The following is an 8,817-nucleotide window of genomic DNA, read 5'->3' on the forward strand; positions in this document are numbered from 1 at the left end:
ATGTTTTCTCTCATTGGATTTTCGATCCTGTTGTTTACTTGCAAAATTCTTCACCGCATTTTCCTCGTGCATACCTTGATTATTGTGGCGGAAACTGTTTACCCACTTGCCTTCTTCTTATTCTAAATCTGTTTGCGGATTGTTTTTCCAAAAGATATCTCTTTCCTTCAAAAATGGTGTTTTACTCGTGGTTGACGACCTCGCCTAGGTAACAAGGCACATTTTCCGTTGTTCATTTCTCTTACAAAGAATGACAACATAATTGTCGTGACTCCAACGACGACTTCATCCCTAGTAATGGGATATTCTTCTAATTGTCCACCATATAATTTTCTTCCCAATCCAAAAATTTCCTCAGAGTCTAATCAAGACTTTATCCTGCAGAGAGCATCCATACCATTTGATGGTTGAGACAAGATCAGGCAAAAGAACCACGACATCCCAGTACTCGTCAGCCTCGGAAGAAGAAATGTGTTCCCCTCGATCCGAGAAGAGTCAAGAGCAGCAGCAAGAAGATGACGACATAGACCCTCAAATGTATGCCATGTTCAGAAAAATGATGAATAAGATGATGAATGAGCAGCCCGGGACCAGCTCAGAAAGGAATCCATTCAGAGAAAAGTTCCACGGTCGTAGGAGTAAGAAGGCTCCCAAGAAGCAGATCCAGCCAGAAGAGATTTCAGATAAATCAGATTCCACTGAAAACACAGATGAAGAATATGAGGTGCCTCCAGCATTTCAGAAGCGGGGCCAAAATAAAAGCCGCAGATCAAAGAGCAGAGATAAAGAAGAGCCTTTGCAAGCGCAGTTTAAAGAAATGGCCCGAGTTGTCAAAGATCTGCAAGCCCGCGACAAGGGCAAGAAAGTCTTCACCAGTGAGGACTTTTATGATGGCTTAGAAGGGGATGATGATCTGGAGAATCTTCCCCGAAAATTCATCAAATTCGATGGTTCTGGCGACCCAAAAGCGCATCTCGCCACTTTCTTTGCTGAATGCTCTCGGTTTAAGAGGGATAACCGAGCATTGTTTCTATGCTTCCCCCGCAGCTTGGAAGGAGTTGCCGCCAAGTGGTATGCTGAGCATATCAACCCCATCGAGCTCAAGGAGTTCGACAAAGTTGTGAATCTCTTCATTGAACGCTTCTTGTTCAACACAGAAGCGCTGCCTACACTAAGTCATCTCTGCAATTTAAGGCAGAATGAGAATGAAAAAGCATGGGACTTCATTCACAGATGGAGATCAGCCTGTAACAAGATGAGAGATCCTATCTCGGAAAGGCATGCATTGTCCTTAATCCTCAACAATTTCTCGCAGCCGTTAAGAGGATTAATCTCCACAGCGCCGTCCAGGACCTTCATTGAGCTGACTGAATGAGCTGAATGGCTCGAGCTGAGTGTGGAAAATGGAGTCTATGAAGGCTTCACCTTTTCCAAGAGCAACTCCCATGGTGAGCAGAAGAAGAAAGCTCACTTCACTTATTCTGCCAGCAACAACAACAAAGGCCAAAATTGATACAAAGGGCAGAAGAAAGATTACTGCTATGGCACAGGCAGTTCGAACAACAAGGATCAGAAAGCAAAGCCTGCTCCTCAGTACAGCAAGCCTCCTCAGCAGGATCAAGGGCCGAAGCTGCGCGAGAAGACTAAGCATGAAGGATGGAGTTACGACAGAAAGTTTACTCCTCTTGACCAATCACTCGAGGATGTGCTCGAGTACATGCTATCAAAAGAGATGGTCAAATTGCCCAGATTAGCCGATCCCCCTGTGCCCATGGGGAAATGGAAAGATCAGTTCTGCAAGTTCCACAGGACAGTGGGACACAACACTGAGAACTGTTTTGTTCTCAAAAACATCGTGCAAGATCTCATTCAAAAGAATATATTGGTAGAAGGAGAAGAAGAAGAGAAGATGGACATTCTCAACCATCCCTTCCCCTCGCACACCACAGCGGTAGTGTCTGCACAACCATTTCTACCGCATGAACACATCAAGCCATGTTCTGCACAAGATCTCCAAGTTCAGCATCAGGTGACAGTGCTACGACAAGCAGCTCCAGCTTCTAAGAAGATGGACTTAATTTCAGCATTCGGCAAAATGAAAGTTTCAGAAGCACTTGTGAAGTCAGTTCCCAAATCAAAAGGAACTCCTGACTTCTTCAAGCAAATTGTTAGACCAAGGCCAGAGAATTCAAGTCAGAAGCCTCTGACTGCTTTATCCAATGTCTCCATCCTTGACTTGGCCAAGAATTCTAGCAAGCACCGACAAGTACTGGATGATCTGCTCAGGAAAATCAAAGTTAAGCCCAGTACCACTCCTGAAGACATGGCACAGATTGTGAACTCTACCATGACCAATGCACCAATCACCTTCTCAGATGAGGACCTTCCAAAGCCTCATTCCTTTCATAATAATGCCTTATACATTGTCGTCCGAGTCAGAGGAATGACAGTTCCCCATGTGCTGGTCGACGGAGGCAGTAGCCTCAACATATGTCCCGAAATGATCGCAAAGGCATTAGGGATCAAGGACGAGGAATACATTCCAGATCCCATCACTATCTATGGGTTTGACAATCATGGTCAAACGACCAAAGGGAAGATATTCCTGGAGGTGTTCATCAACTATTCAGTGCATTCAGTGCTTTTTCACGTGGTTAATGTACCACCAACCTACAACTTGCTGCTCGGAAGGACATGGATTCACAATGCTAATGCAGTGCCTTCCACCCTACATCAATGTGTGAAGTGGTCCAAAGGTGGAATGATTACCACAATACTGGGAGAAGACCCAGAAGAAAGGCTCCCGCAGCCCATGATTCCCCGGCCATCATTCAATGCAGATATTCCCAGCATCAGGGAAAGCGAAGAGATCAACCTCGGAGAGAATCGAGAAATACTTCAGGCATCATCAGAGCCACCTCTGCACACAGTAGCCACGACACGATGGAAAGGTCCTCAATTCTTCAAGGTTGGAGGTCGAATCGACTACAGCACCATTAAGGATCATCCCTTGTTTCCTCAATTCATGAAGTCAAGAAAGGGATTCGATTTGCTCCTGAAACATGGTTATCAACCCTTCAAGGGACTCGGCAAAAATGAAGATGGCTGCATCGAGCCAATGATCCAGAAACATCATCCCCACAGAGCAGGACTAGGGTTTGCCGGCGGAAGCTCGTCAAAGGAGACTGTTTTTGTCAAAGGAGCACAATGAAGACCATTTGCTATTTTCTTTCTATTCTTTTCCAAATAAATATCTCATTTTACCAATGTCATTGATCAATTCAATCAATAAAATTCCAAGTTTCTTTGTCAAAAAAAAAAGTCGTTCTTCATCGAACTGATAGTGTTCCAAGTGAACTGATAGTCGTTCTTCATCGAACTGATAGTGTTCCAAGTGAACTGATAGTCGTTCTTCATTGAACTGATAGTGTTCCAAGTGAACTGATAGTCGTTCTTCATTGAACTGATAGTATTCCAAGCAAACTGATAGTCGTTCTTCATTGAATTGATAGTGTTCCAAGCGAACTGATAGTCGTTCTTAATTGAACTGATATTATTCCCACCGATGGTTGTTCTTAATTGAACTAATATTGTTCCCAGAAAACCGATGGGCGTTCTTAATTGAACTGATATTGTTTCCAGCAAACCGATGGTCGTTCTTAATTGAACTGATATTGTTCCCAGTGAACTGATAGTCACCTCCTTTGGGGAAAGGAGAGGATGATTTTCGTCACGGATGTGTTAAGCCGGACTTCAAATACTCACTTTCACCAATGATTTCAAGAAAATTTTGTCAATGTGTCAATCAATTACCTGTTGATTTCAAAATTTTATTGCATAAATCTTTACCTCAGTTTACCTTCAGCATTACTTTCAAAAGAGTGAAGCTTTTGCGAAAAGAGATTCAATCTTCAAATTCTTTCTATTTGACCAACCAAAAGGATGAAGGATAAATCCTCGATATGGCCAGAAAAGAAGATTCAATGTTATTGAAAAGCCGTAGATGATCGATATTGATCGCAGTCAATGGCGCATCTTTAAGGTTTATTCTTGTAAAGACGAGGCAGTGGAAATATCCTGAGTGCTAGAAAAGAGAGAATTCACCCAAACCCTGTCTCCTCAGAATCACCTAAGCTGCAATTAAATATCCGCAAAAGGGATCTCTCACCTGTCATCAAGATGAAGGCGAATTAGGCGAGTAGACCCCCGAGGCCAAAGAAGATTCGAAACATCTCCAAGATGACGAAGTTTGTGACGGATCCTTCCAGGGAAGGTCCAAAGCACTGTCAAGATGAAGGCAGATGCGATGAACCCCTCAACAATCCCTAAAAGGTATTTAATTTCAGCTAAAGATCTTCCAGCCAATGAGCCAATATCATCAAAATAACACATAAACCAATATCATCAAAGAAGGATCGAAACATCTCCAAGATGAAGGAGTTTGTGACGTACCCTTCCAAAAGAGAGCAAGAGAGGAAAAAGAAAGAGAGAAAAAAAAGTCAAAATATCTCCAAAATGAAGGAGAGTGTAGCAAAAACCCAGAGAGCCAAAAGAGTGCAGAAAGATTATCAAGAGAGAAGCTCTCAGGATATCAAGCTGCCAGATTTATCAAGAATCCTCTTTAACTTTGTGAAATTCTATTATCAATATTCTTTCATCAATTGCTTTCATAATATCAAATTCTCTTTCTTGTTCATATCAAGGAAATTGATAGCTTCCTTGAAGAAGGTCAATTGCAAACAATTTGGGTTTCCAATTTCGATTCTACGAAGTGAACCTTGTTTGGAGGTAATGCTTTAGGTAGAAAAGAAGGAATATCTTTGCAACAATGTGCAACATTTTCAAAAATTTTGAATCAACAGCAGAATTTCCAACATTTTGACAATATTTTCTAGCTATCCTGACATGAAGTGAGAGCTTGATGTCCACTTTCGATGCATCCTGACACCAATTTTAAATCCCTCCTAAGGACTTGATTCCTTCCCTTCTTTGAGAGCATGAACTCTCAGATTGCACACTTCCCTGTGTCCCCACTGTCCCACCATAGACAGTCCCATTTCGGTTCGAGGTCGAACCACCAATCATTTCTCGCAAAAAGCAATTTCAAAAGCTATTTAGTCTCAGCAATGAGGCGCCCAAAATCAATCCCTTTTCAAGCTTTAGGGACCCCATTTTCTTCCTTTTGCAAAACCCCTGTCGGATTTATTGTGCAAAATCCGAAGGTTCCATCATACCAATTTCATCTTCCGCCCGATCAGGATAAGGGTACAAACCTGAGCCTCATTTGATGAGGTATTTCATTTTCCGCCCGATCAGGTTAAGGGTACAAACCTGAGCCTCATTTGATGAGGTATTCCATTTTCCGCCCGATCAGGATAAGGGTACAAACCTGAGCCTTCATCGACGAGGTATTCCATTTTCCGCCCGATCAGGATAAAGGTACAAACCAGAGCCTCATTCAAAGAGGTATTTCATTTTCCACCCGATCAGGATAAGGGTACAAACCTGAGCCTCAATCAAAGAGGTATTCCATTTTTCCACCCGATCAGGATAAGGGTACAAACCTGAGCCTCAATCAAAGAGGTATTTCATTTTCCGCCCGATCAGGATAAGGGTATAAACCTGAGCCTCAAAGAGGTATTTCATCTTCCTCCCAATCAGGTTAAGGGTACAAACCTGAGTCTCATTTCGATGAGATATTCCATTCCCCAATCAGGTCAAGGGTCAAAACCTGAACTTCGTTCCATGCGAGGTATTTCAGTCCCATCCAGGTCAAGGGCATAAACCTGAACTTTGCTCTCACAGAGTAAATCTTTCCTCTTCATTCTCCGTTTCATATCTACCATCTTCCTCGGGCTAATTCCTCCACACTCAGTCAGATCCTTCTAACTGGGGCATTTTTTTTATATAGCCCAAATTTGGTGTGTTTTTCTTTGCCACTAAGCTCGGCCACGAGCCGGCTTAGTAGCAAAGAGGGGCATCTGTAAACACCCCAAATTTTCACTCACCTCCCCGACATTTTCACCAAGCATCAACATCCAGCCTCTGAAATCGCTGGAGGGCAAAATGGTCATTTGCTGAGCTCGAACCTTGCAAAAGTCTAAATTCCATCTGCAACTCTCAAAATTTCTCTATTTTGTCTCAGATAGTCAAAATCTTACTCCTGACAGAAGACAGGAATCCTCAAGTCTTGGTTCAAGATTCTATTGCATAAGAAATGACATTACATATCATTGCATGAGCATTTCGAATCACTGCACTGCACAGCATGTCATTTCGAGGTCCAGAACTCTTGATTTCAAAAATTTCAATCCAGATTAGAATTTCAATCCTTTTCAAAATTGATTTCAAAACCCTGGGTCTTCAAAATTATCAATTCTTCCCATTTTACCCCCAGGACTCTGAATGTCAAAATATTTTCTCAGGAAAACGATCTGGATAGTTTTTAATATGGATTTCAGTCACTTCACCTCAGATTTTGCCCTTTTTGACAATTTCATATATCTTTCTTTTACAAAATCGCCCTACAAGAGCCAACTCTTTCCAAAATTCCTGTTTTGCCCATTAGTCCAGATTTTATGAAAATTCCAAAAAGAAGTTGTTGTTTTATCCTTATTTCAATAAAGAAGCAATGTGGGACCCACACTGAGGTGGCGTCACACAAGCTTTCCTTTTGAAAATTTGAATTTTGAAAAACCCAAAAAATAGGAGCCTTGTCCCCTGGATTGGTGCCACTTGTCCTTTCTCTCTCCTCTCATCCACATGCCAAGTGTCAGTGTGGGGCTACCTTTAGAAGCCGCCACATGTCATCCCATTTATCTATCATGTGTCACCCTATCTATCCTGCGCCATGTGTCATTCCAAGACTGCCAGGAGATGCCAAGTGTCATAGGTTGTCCTGTCTAGAAAAAGTGGAGTTTGTCTCCTCTGAGGTGGCGCCACTTGAAGTGTGTCTCCTGCAGAGGACACGTGTCAACCTCTCCCTCCTTCAGAAAAAGTAGCCTGACACATGTCTCTCCCTACTTTTCTCAAAAAAGTAGGAGACATGTGTCACTCCTAAATTCCTACAGAAAAGGTAGGCTTGTCTATTCTGAGGTGGCGCCATCTGGAGTGTCTCCTGTAGAGGACACATGGCAATCTCTCAGTTTCTCAGAAAAAGTAGACGCCACGTGTCGTTTTCTGCTTTCTTCAGAAAAACTAGAATTCAAAAGTTCAAAACTCCTCATAGGTGGCGAAAATTCTGAACTTCTACCTTTTCCAGGTTGTCTGAGATGGCGCCACATGGCCTGGCCCACCTTCTCTTCCCTCTGCCATGTGTCATTCTCTGCTTCTTTCAGAAAAAGTAGAGGACACATGTCTTCTCCCTACTTCTTTCAGAAAAGTAGGAGACACATGTCTTCTCCTTACTTCTTTCAGAAAAGTAGGAGACACATGTCACTCCTGGCTTTCTTCAGAAAAAGCAAACCATTCAAAAATTCAAACAGAGCCTAGGTGGCGCAAATCCTGAGCTCTGATTTTTCCAGATGGCCTGAGGTGGCACCACATGTCCTTTCCCTCCTTTTCCTCCCTCTTGCCACATGGCATTGTAGGAGCCACCCTGAGGTGGCGCCACATGTCCATCCTCCATTCCTCCAGGGCCAACCTCCATTTGAAATTCGAATTCTCCTCTGAGGTGGCACCATCTGAAGAACCTCTCCAGCAGGCTGACACTTGGAACCGTCCTGGACTGCCACATGTCCAGATCTCCTCTCACTAGAAAAGGCAAAATTCAAATTCCTCTGAGGTGGCGCCTTCTGAGCCCACTGCCCTGACCTTCTGACATGTGTCAAACACCTTTTGAGGTGGCACCATTCCAGGACTCCACTTGGCTCCATTTTTATTTTTTTATTTTATTTTTTATAAAGGTAGCCCACCATGAGGTGGCGCCACCTGAGGACTCCCTACAAAAAGTGAATTTGAAATTCAAACTCCAAGAGAGCACCCTCTGAGGTGGCGCCTTCTGGGAGTTCCTTGCAGAGAGAATCAAGCAAACTTTTGAAAAATTCCAAATTCCCCCTGCTGAGGTGTCTCACCCACAAAATTTCCATTTTTTTTATTTTTCTCAAAAATTAAAACACCTTTTGAGGTGGCGCCACCTGAGGGCTCCCTGCAAAAGACAAATTCGAATTTCAAACCCCTCAGATGGCACCCCCTGAGATGGCGCCACATGGAGGGCTCAGATTGAGCCTGTTTGAATTTCAAAATTTTTCAGAAAATTTATTAAAATAAGGGTTCACGCCAGCCTGAGAAGATCATTTTTTTTTAGCTCTTGTGAACATGGAAAATTCGACCTAGCCTTCCTAAAATCGGATTTTGAACTGTGGAAATCGTGCCCCCTTTGGCACATTGAAGAAGGTGGAGTAAAGTTCGTGCCGTGGCCAATCCGATTCAAACATAGCTCGATTTTGGTGGACCATCCGAAGCTCGGAGCGAAGGACGAAGGAAGCTCGTGATAGCCGCCCCTTTCAAGAGCTCCTACGCTGCGTAACGAAACAAGGTGCACTTCTTTTCCCATTGATTGGATTCCATAATTCGAATCGGGAGTCGTTTGAAGAAAGAGCTCATCCGAGGGATGGATTGAGCTATTCTCATAAAACGACATATATAAAATGTTTCATTATGCTTTCTTGATGATTTTTAACATGCATGCAGTTATCTAGATTTAATATTGCATTTTATTTCATTCATTTAGCACATTTCATGAATTAATTAGGATTAATTTAGCATTTATTTCAATTCTGCTTATTTTCAGTAGGTCTCTGTTTTTTTCAGTCAGTC

The sequence above is a fragment of the Nuphar pumila genome, chromosome 1 (genome assembly GCF_984573655.1).
Source record: "Nuphar pumila chromosome 1, dmNupPumi1.hap1.1, whole genome shotgun sequence".
Taxonomy (NCBI): domain Eukaryota; kingdom Viridiplantae; phylum Streptophyta; class Magnoliopsida; order Nymphaeales; family Nymphaeaceae; genus Nuphar; species Nuphar pumila.